This window comes from Crocodylus siamensis, chromosome 7, assembly GCF_052110815.1.
Source record: "Crocodylus siamensis isolate JL-2025a chromosome 7, ASM5211081v1, whole genome shotgun sequence".
NCBI lineage: Eukaryota > Metazoa > Chordata > Crocodylia > Crocodylidae > Crocodylus > Crocodylus siamensis.
Window position 1 is genome coordinate 61,986,703 of NC_143401.1, and position 12,844 is coordinate 61,999,546.

A 12,844-nucleotide genomic window follows, 5' to 3' on the forward strand; every position below is an offset into this window, starting at 1 on the left:
GTTTCTCCACTGCACTGTATAACATCAAAGTGAGTAGCTTCATAGGCTTATTTGAAATATACATATACATTTTTTGTGTAAGAAACAATTTTAAAATTTCTCCTACCTTCATAGTTGCATATTTGTTAGGGTTGGAAGAGACCTGAGCAGATCATCAAGTCCAACCCCTGCCATGGCAGGAATGAATGCTGGGATCAAATGACCCCAGCTAGGTGATTATGTAGCCTCCTTTTGAAGACCCCCAAGGTAGGAGCATGCACCACTTCTCTTGGAAGTTGGTTCCAGATCCTAGCTGCCCTGACTGTGAAATAGTACCTCCCGATGTCTAGCCTGAATCTACTGTCAATCAACTTGTGGCCATAATTCCTAGTTACTCCGGGTAGTGCTCAGGTGAACAGGGCCTCTCCCATTCTGTGCTGGTCCCCCCTGGTAAGTTTATAGAAGGCCACCAGCTCCCCTCTCAGCCTTCTCTTGTGAATGCTGAGCAGGTTCAGGTCCCGTAGCCTCCCCTCGTAGGGTCTGCCCTGCTGCCCCCTGACCATGTGAGTTGCTCTGATCTGGACCCTCCCAATTCTGGCCACATTCCTCCTGAAGTGCGGCACCCAGAACTAGATGCAATACTCCAACTGTGGCCTGACCAATGTCGCATAGAGGGAGGAGATCACCTCCCTGGACCTGCTCGTGATGCATGAGAAGGTGCAGTTAGCCTTACTGACCACATCCTCACATTGGAGGCCCATGTTCATCTTGGAATCAATAATGACTGCAAGATCCCTTTCTGACTCTGTGCTGATGAGAAGGGAGTTCCCCAACCTATATGTATGCTGTTGGTTCTTTCTACCTAGGTGTAGTACCCTGCACTTGTCAGTATTGAATCCAATCCTAGTCTCACCTGCCTACCCCTGTAACCTGTCCAGATCTAGATGTAGCCTGTCCCTCCTTTCTAGCGTGTCCACCTCTCCCCACATCTTAGTGTTGTCTGCAAATTTGAACAAGGTGCTTTTCACCCCCTTGTCCAAGTCACTGATGAAGGTGTTGAACAGTGCGGGCCCGAGGACCAACACCTGGGGGACCCCACTGCCTACATCCCTCCAGGTCGAAAATGACCTGTCCACCACCACTCTCTGGGTGTGGCCCTACAGCCAATTTGTGACCCATCTGACTGTAGGCATTGATGACACAGTCACCTAATTTTTTAGTGAGAATGGGGTGAGAGACAGTGTCAAAGGCCTTCCTAAAGTCCAGAAAGACAGCGTCCAGTACAACACCTGCATCTAAGGATTTTGTGACCTCGTCATAGAAGGTAACCAGGTTGGTCTGACAGGATCTGCCTCTAATGATCTCATGTTAGTTGCCCCTGAGCATAATCACCCCTGCTGGTCCCTCACAGATGTGCTCCTGGACAATTTTCCTCTGAGAGCTTCTCCAGGACTGAGGTAAGACTAATGGGCCTATAGTTACCTGGGTCCTCCTTCCTCCCTTTTTTGAAAATGAGGACTACATTGGCCTTTTTCCAGTTCTCTGGCACCTGGCCAGAGCACCACAAGTGTTTGTAAAGCCATACCAGGGGCCCCAGAATGACCCCTGCCAATTCCCTCAGCACCCTGGGGTGGAGAGCATCTGGACCTGCTGATTTAAATACATCCAGCCCCACCAGAAGTTCCCCAACTAGGTCCTTCCTGCCCCTAGGCTTGGTGATGTCTCTCCTGAGTCTGTCTAGAATCCTGGTGGGGGAGATGTCCCGGTCCCTGCTCAGAAAAATGGAGGCAAAGAATTTGTTAAAGAGGTCAGCTTTTTCGTCTGGTGCAACCACCAGATTGTCAAGCATGTACTGCAGAGGCCCCTCATTACCCAGTGCCTTCTTTTTACTCCCTATGTATTTAAAAAAAGGACTTCTTGTTATCTTTGATCCTGGTCGCTAGTCCTAGTTCTGTCTCTGCCTTAGCCTTCCTAACAGTCCCCCTACAGTCTCGAACAACAGAGGTATAATTCTCCTAGTGATAACCCCTCTCTTCCACTGGATGTATGCCTCGTTTTTAGCTTTCAGATGTTCCTGAATGCCTTTGGCAAGCCATGTGGAATTTTAAGCACTCTTGCCCCCTTTGATTTGCATTGAGACTCTCACCCTTTGGGCTTGAAGGATCATCTCCTTAAGGAACAACCACTCATCTTGGACTCCCAACTCCCCTACCCTCCAGGACCTCAGTGCCTCTCCTACTAATCTCCTTAACTCATTGAAATCGGCCCTCTTGAAGTCAAGGGCTACTGCCTTGCTGCAGGCCTTTGACACCCTGCGCTGGATAGTGAATTCCAGTAGGCAATGATCACTATTGCACAGGTGGTTGAGAAGCCGCAGTCCCCCCACCAGGTTGTTACCTGTGGCCACGACCAGGTCCAGCAAGGCATTTCCCCTGGTGGGACTGTGCACTTCCTGGGTTAGGTGGGGGTCCTGTATCTTGGCTAGGAACCTACATAAGCAGTCAGACCTAGCTGACTGCTCCTCCTAGCAGATGTCTGGGTAATTTAGGTCACCCATGATGACCACATCCCTTGACTTAACTGCCTCCATGAGATGACCTGAGAATTCCTGGTCCAGCTCTTCCCCCTGCTTGGGTGGTCTGTAATAGATCCCCACTGTTAAGTCCCTTTCCCCATGACCCCTTTCCCCATACCCAGAGCACTTCTGTCTCTCTTCCTCTGATCCTATCCTGTTTGTTGAGGACATGTATTGCTCTTTGACGTAGAGCGCCACAGCCCCACTTTTCCTTTCCATCCTATCCTGCCTATACAGTCTGTAGCCCCTAATGTTTACCACCCAATCGTGGGTTCCATCCCACCAAGTTTCAGTGAGTCCTACTATGTCCAGGTTTGTGCTAGCTAGCAGGAGGGCGAGTTCCTCCTGCTTGTTCCCCATACTATGAGCATAATGTTCTCCAATGTTCTTCAATGTTTTCTCTTTTTACAATGAAGCTTAGTTCCTTGATAAATTTTTTAAGATTTAAACTTATTTTCTCCACTGGTCGTGAAAACAGATTTTTCTTTTGACTCAAGAATCCACGGGCACTTTGAGTTTGATAGCATCTTTTCTTCTTACATAGTCTATACCAAGGGTATTCATTATTTGTGGCACTAAATACCCTACAGTCCACAGCAGTTAGTACTCACAGTGCATCCATTCTCATTGACTGAACCCCCGCAACTAAAATGTACTTTTTAGTTTCCTTAACTTGCATGTGGTGTCAATGTTTGTTTTGCAAAGAGCAGAAACTTTGCTCCTATAACTAGAGTCATAAATTTTCTTGCTTGCACCATTTAGACTGTTGTCAGCATTGTCATTAAGCCTTCCATAATATAAGGATCTGCTGACTCTAAGGAGTTTAAGAAGTTTATTAAGGTCATTTATTTATTTATAATTTCTTCAGTGCTGCAAATGAAACTCATTGGCCACCTGCTATGCCCTCTTATGCTTTATCATCTTCTATTCATTATCTTTGCAGTTAGATGAAAAATGTTTTTGAATATCTCAACACCAAAGTTTTGTTTTCTGAATTCTTATTCAGTGCAAGTCCAGTTTTCTTCTCTCATAATTCTACCACCTCCCAAGTGTCTTCTATTATTCTTGTTAAGTCCTTTTTAACTTAGCCTTATTTACTTCTTAATACCATTTTATTTTTGATTTGCTCAACTGCCTGCCTGCTGAGAATTAACTTACTCTATTAATTTTCTTTTCTTATTTTTCATCTTCTTAAACATTTAAGCATCAATAGTGCTCCTAACTTTGCTTGATTATTTAATTAAATACTTATTGCTGACTGTTGTCACGTTCTGCTTACTACCATTTGATTTGAATTCCTCTGCTATTTTATCTTGAAAAGTAAATCATCGTATTGAGGAGACAATGTCAAGCAGACTTGAGAGAGATACTCAGGGAAAACATATTTCAATTATGAAATATTCCCACCAGATAACTTAGTAGCAGAATATAGTGGTTTCCTATTCAATGGAGAAGACGTATTCGCAAAATATGTGATGGCATACAGCATAGTGGAATTATGAGCTCTTTTTGTTGAGCCACCACTTAAAAATAAGTTCATGGTGGTCTCAAGCTATGTTTTTGTTCTGACACATTAAACAGAATGAAGACATATGTCTGAATTTAAGACATCCTTTTGGTTCTCTATACACATGAGCCAACTGAGAAATTTGAACTATTTCAAAGCGCTAGAAAAGAAATGTAGACACATCCTTTGTTTAGGCATCTATTTTTAATTATCCTGCCTTTTAATATTCTCCTCCATTTGAGTATAATCAGACAAAATAGATCCTGCTGGGCATTGTCATGCTTAATAAAAGTAAGATTGAACATCTGCAAATTTGGCGACAGTGTGGCGCATATGATGCACCAGTGGCTGAACTGCATTCTTATGCAATTATAACACCACACGCAGCTGCAATAATGTAATTCTCTGTTTACATTAGTTCTTGCACTTACACTGTATTCTACTGGGCTGGCTGCTAAGTATTAGTAAACCAGTAGCACTGCTTGTAATGAAGAAAACTTAATAGAGAAACTGAAGGGACAGGAAAACTATCCATCCAATATTACATTTTATTTTACTGTACATGAAACAATTTTAAAATGCATATTTTGTTCAGGGATCACTTAAACTACACTCCCTGCCATATAATTCAGCAAAAATGAAATCAAATTAGGACCTAAACAATATTTACCGCATGTCCTATAATGACTCACTTAACCATAGCTATGAGTAGCCCCACCAGCTTCAATAAAAGTGTTCCCTGTACAGGAAGCATATATTTACCTTGGCCCCAGCATACATCTGATAAATGAAGAAAAAGATTTTGACAACATGCAATCATGGGGCTAGATCCTACTTCATAGTTAGATACTCCATCACCTTCACTTACCTAAGTGGCACTTACGTAGCTGCATGACAGCAAATATTGGCATTTTATGCCGATATTTCTATACATTTCTTTTCTATTATTATGCGTGGTGGTGTTATATTTCTATTCTGTTCTATTATTATACATTCTATTCTCTTCTGCTGTCTATGCTGTACTGCTATTTATTATTGCTAATGCTGTTTCCGTATGTAGTAGAATATAATTGCCCTGTGTATGTACTTTCCAGAAATAAGATGGAGAAGGGCTGTGCTAATGTTTAGCTCGGAAGCCCTGTAGCTAGAGTCCTTGTTCATGGAGCAGAAGATGCAGATTCTTGATCCCATGGAAGTTTGAAACACCTTTTTCCATGTCCTAGCCCAGCAAACAAGTCACCAAACCATAGTCCAGCTAATGTCCAAGGTGCCACAAGATTCTTTTCAGGGTGTTTTATAATATTAGCATTGTTAGGTGTGCAAATACCTGCATGCGAGTCACAAGATAAACCCAGACATTTCAAATAAGAATCCAAAAACATTCTGCTCAGTTGTGGTCTGCCTGAGTTTGTTGCATCAAAAGATGTGTTCTATTATATTTAGTCAAGAAACAAGTGAAAGCTAAGAGCTGGCATTTTCTGAAGGATGCCTTGGGAAAAAGATTGCGAACCATTGCTGTAGCTCTGCACTTGATTGTGGCTCACTGGGAAGCTGGAGGGAAAAATATGTGAGAACTGAAGGAGATAAACAGGGCAAAGAGGGGGTGATTAACTGAAATGAGGCAGCTGTCTGAAAATGAACAAAATCTAGGTTCTAGCCTGGGTTCTCCCTTAGTAGGGGAGAAACTATTCTGACACAAAGGCATAGTAAATGTGAAGTATTATGGGCCAGCTTCAATATTACAGCACCCAGAGCAATGTTTGTGCTTCCCAGGAAAGACCACTTCCCTGGGAAGCAGAAGATGCCTCGTCAGGAAAAGTGGGGGCCTAGAACCCAAGTTTCCTACCCCCTCAACAAATGTTACTAGGTTGAAAAGTGGGAAGACCAGTTTCTCTTTTTGCCTACTAGTAATGTATTTTTCTACAGCTAAAATGTTGGGACTGGCTTATGTGCATGCTTGGATGAGTCTTTCCCTACCAGGCACCTACACAAATAGTGTACACAGTCAGAAAGCAAAGGGTAAGTGCTACTTCCAACCTGTAAGTGGTACATGCTGCAGTTACACAGCTAGGTGAGTACAATTTAAGCATGTAAAGGGAAAGAAGGCTCTGGCCTTTAATATCCTAGGTCACACACATTATGGTATGATCAAATATATTTCAATATTAGAAACATAATAACAATATTAACTATAGAAATTTATATTCTTAAACAATCACAAGTTATTGTGATTTGCTTAAAAAACTTGAGGTAGAGAAAAGTTAATTTATGTTTATCTTTTATCTTTATCTTTTTATACTTAACTAATTAAGGCATGGCAGATAAGTCTACCTGCCCAAGTGTAAAACAGATACTTTTTTCTCTGCTCCCTGTAGCAGTGACTGTGCTTTAAAAGTATAGTAATATTTGGTGCATCACTTCAAAACAAAAAAATAAAAATAATGAGACTCAATAATGAATAATGAGCACAGAGGAAATCGTACTCAGCATGTAAGTATGTTCATCATCAAACAAAACCCAAGCCATTGAGAGCGAACAAGTAAATTGCAAACTGTTCATAAATTAAAATGATTTTTTTTAACGACTTAACGAAATCTATCATTTGGCACTGGTTTTGGTTTGGTTAGAATTCTAACTTTTGCCTTTTAATCCAAAGCTTCTGCAAAATTTAACAAGTGGAAACTTCATGTGAAAAATCAGGAGCTACTCCTTTCTTTTGGCCAAATCATTAATTCACAGGAATCAAACCAAAGGGCTAGTGGGATTATATTTGTTTTTTATTTGGGAACAGCAAATCAGTTCAACTGAATGCAGAGTCAATGGGATGCAACACCCCTTTCCCCCCGCTAAGTCCTATGTTTCAGTGTTCTGTTATAGAAATTCAGAGTCAGCTATGATGCTTTTTCATTCTCACTCTTGGGCAGCAGTGGGTACTGCTGTGGTCACAGAGGAACCTCAGGAGAGAGAAACTGCAACAGCTCTTCTAGAAGGAGACCGTTAGCAGCAAATTCACAGTGACCATATGGATACATGAGATCCAGTGGTTATTAGCATGAGCCTTTTGTTTAGGGGACTTGGATGGTGATGATGAATGCGTCAAATGGATTACTTAACTTGAAGAAAACCATCAGTATCCAGGAGATAGGCTCACGCAGACAAAAAAGGGGAAGAAATTGTGATGAGTTCAGCTTGACGTTATATTCTTAAGGTATATCAGATATACATATTGATAATTTCAAAGGACTTTAGGCCAGCATTTACAAATGGATCCTATTATTGCTCTTTACTTGAAGTAAAAGTAAAGTTCCTTGACATCTAGTAGTACCGTGTGCTTAATGTTGAAGCAATACATTTTGAATACTTATTAAGGTTTAACATTTACTCGTAACATGCTCTTAAGAGTAAAATCTATTTCAACTAATTGTAAGCCCAGTCCTTGATATCATACCTAGGAGTGTGTTCAACAGCTAGCTTTTTTTGATTGAACGGAACTTAAAAAAAAGAATGCTGTTAATATTTAAATGCCAAGAAATAGCCAAAGAAAAGGAAAGTGTTTCTGATGTTTTGTTTTGTTTCAAACATTGTAGAAGTGCATAATTCATTGTATTCAATATCTAACTTTGCACAGGAAAAACAATTCTAGCATTGTGGAGTAGTGTTTACTCAGTAATACAGGAGGGGATAGATAGAACGTTGATTCTTATATCATTATGTAACCATAGGAATGTACTAACTGTGTCATTTTTCCATTTAACAATTCAAAAGTTAGATTTTCCTCTGTATTTTTCTGAGTGCAAGGTTGTGCTAGATTATGTCTGTCTGCACCATCTCCCAAAGGACTACTCTGCCAGCAAGAATTGCCAAAGACCACATCCCCTTCACCTCGCCACTACCATTCTAACCTGCCATTAGGGATGAGAAAAAATGACATAGGCCTAGTTTTGTATTGCCTGGGGATTCACATGGGCTGGTAGACTGATACGTCTCCAACCAGCAAGTTCAGAAAACGAGTTCATCCCCTGCTGTTTTGCTGCACACCTTCAGAGGAACTGAAATGGAATGAAGGGGGCAGTAACTGGTCATAGTGCTGTGCAATATAATTTTTTCATGAGATTTATATATGTCTTATTCTGTTAGATTCATTAAATTAATCTGTTAGAATTCATTCATTCAACCCTGGATGAAGGAGTCAATATTTAAACTGATCCTTAGAAGATTTTGCCAGTGAAGAACAGAAAACTAACTGATGATAATCAGACAAGCTGCTTATTTGTATAGTAAAATACATGAAAAAGGAAATATTTGTCACAATTACAATATTTTTTCTGAATTAATTAACTATTTATTAATTGTGCCAGATCCTAATTGAGAATAGGAAGTAGACATGAAATTGAAGACATGCCTGTGCTAGGGAACATTGCAGGAAGCAAGGCACACCCACACTAATCCCTAAAGCTGATGTCATGTGGCCCATTGCTTAGTGGGGCACTGTGCACGTGCCAGTAGAGGTTTGCTACATATGGAGTGAGAGTAATGTTGGGTGTGGACAAACAAAACCGCATTACCCTGGTGTAAAAGACAAACAGAGATAAATCAGGGTAATATAAGTCTAGTGAAATGCTACCCCTGAAAGAATTAGGGGTTAACTCTACTAGGTTTACCCACTTCCATCCTGGGGTAGCCATTTGGCAAATATAGGCAGGCTTTTACCTGCCGCCTAGTGGTGAGGCTCTGTAATAGCACCTACCATTTCAGGCACCTGCTGTACCTGATCCCACTGTATTTTACACAGGCATACAAATCCAACGTAAATTATACTAACGTAAGGAATCTCTCTCCACACCCACACTTGCAGATTCATATTTCCAAGGACAGAGGCCAGTTACTGGCCCCTAAACTGTTACACTGTAGTGACCAAGTTCACTTCAGTTTTACAAAGGTTCTTGTCTGGTTCATCATCTATATTGCATTATATTGCATAACACACAGAAATCCTGTCTCCAGTTGGGCTTTACATTTGCAGAAAATAGACTCCAGCAGTAATAGGGCTGCAGGAGTGAACGGTTTTTAAATAATATGCAGGGCTTTCCTTTTGTACATGTGTTCTGCATCTGTCTGCTAATCTTTGATAAGACAACACATGGCAAGGAAGACTGAACTGTGGACTATGTTCTGGCTTGTTCTTGGCTCCTGCATGAGAGAGACAAGGGAGCATAAGAAATATCTTACTATTGCACTACAGTAGGCTAAGCTTTCTCAAGAACCCTTAAAGAAACAATAGGAAAATAATAGCTAATTAACACACTGATCTAGTCATCACACCCACCCCTAAGCAATATGAGATCTTAATTTGGTCTAAGATCATTTATACTAGTGTTTAATACATTAGCTGAAGACAATTGTATTACACCAATCTAAAACTAGTACAGTGGACTAGTGTCAGAGTGATGGTTGGCAATGTAGAGAGCCACTTGGTGTTGCATGCTGTTGACAATCATAACTAGAAGGAAATATTCTAGTAGTGGTGAGCTAAGGTAGGGAGGGGTGTAAGTTTTTTCCCTCACATGATTAGCATCCTCTCTGCTCAGATTCATTGTCATAGCTAGGGCAGGATTTTACTATGTCCTTCTTGGCTATAAACTAAAATTAAGGAAGGAGCCTTTTATAATGATGCTTTAATAGTTTATATAAGACTATTTTTTGCTGTTCAAAATAAATACTGTCCTACTTTCACTAAAAAAAAAAACCTGGAGGATCTGGTTCTGCTGTGATCCTGGGGTAGTAATATGAGTAAGTTTCTTCTCAACAATCCAGAATTTAATTTGTATTATACTTTTGTGTTTGACTAGATTTCTTTGCTAGTAAAAGATTAGGCCAATTTTGTTATGAAATGCTTCCAGAACTCTACAAATTAGTTGTGTAATATCAGCCACAATTTTAGTGTAGACTGATTTTAGGAATATTTAATAAATACGTCACATCCTTTATGACTAAAAGCAGCCTCTTAAAATACTAAACACGTGAATTCAGAAAGCACATCCCCACGAGCACGCACATGCATTTCCCGGGGACAAACACCAGCGGCACATATTTGTGCTGCTGCTACTTGTCTCCAGGGAATGCCCCTGCATATATACACTCTGGCATGCAGCAAATTTCCCCGGTTGGGGTAGGGGAGGCTGGGGAATGCACCTGGGATAATCTCAACTGCCTTACTTCATAGTTTCATAGTATCTAGAGTCAGGAGGAGCCTGAACAGATCATCTAGCCTGACCCACTGCCACAGGCAGGAATGAATGTTGGGTTCACAGGACCCCAGACAGGTGTTCATCCAACCTGTTCTTGAACTTACCCAAGATAGGGGCGAAGACCACTTCCCTAGGAAGTTGCTTCCAGATTCTGGCCACCCTAACTGTAAAATATTGCCTCCTGATCTCTAACCTAAACCTATTCTCCATCAGCTTATTATCATTGTTTCTCATCACCCCAGGTGGTGCTGGGGAGAATAGGGCTCTTCCCATTTGCTGATGATCTCCCCTGATGAGTTTGTAGGCAGCCACCAGGTCCCCTCTCAGCTTCCTCTTGCAGAGGCTAAACAGGTTCAGGTCCCTGAGTCTCACCTCACAGGGCCTGTCCTGCTGCCCTTTCATCAAACAGGTGACTCTCCCCTGAACCCTCTCCAGACTGCCCACATCCTTTTTAAAGTGCGGCGCCCACAACTGGATGCAGTACTGCAACTGCGGCCTGACCAAAGTCACATAGAGGGGGAGAATCACCTCTCTGGACCAGCTTGAAATGCATCTTTGGATGCATGACAAGGTATGGCTGAACTTGCTGGCTGTGGTCTGGCATTGGTGGCTCATGTTCATCTTGGAGTCAATAATGACTCCAAGATCCCTTTCCACCTCTGTGCTTTCAAGAGGGGAACTCCCCAGCCTGTATGTATGCTGTGGATTCCTTCTCCTGAGGTGCAGCACCCTGCATTTATTTACATTGAACCCCATCCAGTTCTCATCTGCCCACTTTTGTAGTCTGTCTAAATCTAGTTGCAGCCTCTTCCTCCCTTTGAGTGTGCCCACCTCACCCCACATCTTAGTGTCATCAGCAAACTTGGACAATGTGCTTTCAACCCCCTTGTCCAAGTTGCTGATGACGATGTTAAACAGGGCAGGTCTGAGGGTCCTGTGGGGAGCCTCCAGGGCCTCAACAGTGGTAATCTGGGCATGCAGAGTCTGGCCAGCAGCTGGAGTGTGGGCCTGACCAGCCAGGCTTTGGTTTCAGGCACGCTAATGCCAGATATGCTGCACTGCTTTATTTCTCCATACATTTTTTTAGACACTGGGATTTCCCAGTATCTAATTTTACCACAACGCTACAAAATTGTAGGACAGCAAACCAATTCATGTGTGGTGTGTGCATTTTGTGGCGCCTCAGAGTCTTTGAGGCTCTTCATATGCACAGTGCTGCTTGTCAGGACGCAACCCTAGAGTACATCTTTGCCTCTTTCCTGACAGAAGGGCATGGAACCTACTCGTGCAGACATTGTTTTTAAAGACCTAACCATGGTGTTGTGGGAATGACTTAGCCCCTAAGTGCCAGATTCTAGTTCGCCCTGTTAAAGTCCCTGAAAATCCATTAATGCCTCCATTCAATAACAACCAGTCAGGGGTAAATGGAGCATAAGCCCCAGCGCCATCTTAGAGTAAGGTACCCATATGGCACCCTCCTCCAGGGGTCTTTGCCAGGGCAGAGGCAGTTCTGGATTGCCCAGACAAAGGAGGCAGGTAGGTGCAGCCCCCACACCCAATGCTGTATGGAGTGGGAAGGGAGGAAAGCTTGTCTCCCCCACCATCCCTCCTCCCTCCCCCAGTGGAAAGGCCTTGCTGTAGGAAGTACAGTCCCATGCCTGGGGAGGAGGACAGAATAGTGTATCAGGAAACGTGCCCAAGGAGCTCATGTCACTGCCTAGTTCTCATTTGTCACCTGAGGATACCCCCATCTGATAAAACTGCTTCTCCTGCCTGCCTCCCAACCCCACCTAAATCTTCATTGGCCAATATAACCCCTCCCTTGCCATGCCCTAGGCACTGAAAGGGGTTGCTACACATCTGCTTTCCATCATCTGGCCCTTAATACTATATCATGGAAAAGCAGTCAGGAAGAATCACATACCCAATTTCTCTATTAACACTTTACCTGTGCAGCATAGAAAAGAATTGCACTTAGACACCTAGGTCCACTTATGCACCTAAAACATGGCATAGAATTTATCCCTAACCATATTCTTTGTGTCATTTGCACATTAAAAATTGAACAATTCTATAGCAGTGATTCTTAGCCTTTTTTGACTCAAGACCCCTTTAATAAAACTGAAGGCATCCCTTGGACAATGCCAGCTTTTAGATTTCACTTTTTTTTTAACTGCAGAAAAAATAATACAGCAATTCTGTTGCAAAGAACTCAGAAAGCCTACACCAAGTCAGTATGTTTTTGACACTTCAGGTTCCCATTTGAAACCACAGTACCCTGACTGGGAATCACTGTTCTATAGTAAGTAACTATCTGCGCCAATATATGTAGTCATTTAGTAGACCTTATATTGCTTCGTAGGAGTAAGTTATCATATGTCAGGCCAAAAAAAGAAAAATCAAGGCTACAGGAAGTAGAAGCAAAGGATGTGGTATTAGGTAAGAAAATATCAGAAACAAGAGAACTTTAGGAAGTGTGATAAAACTTAAGCTCCAAGCTAGTTATATTTGTTTTAACCGCAGAGTTCTAATTAT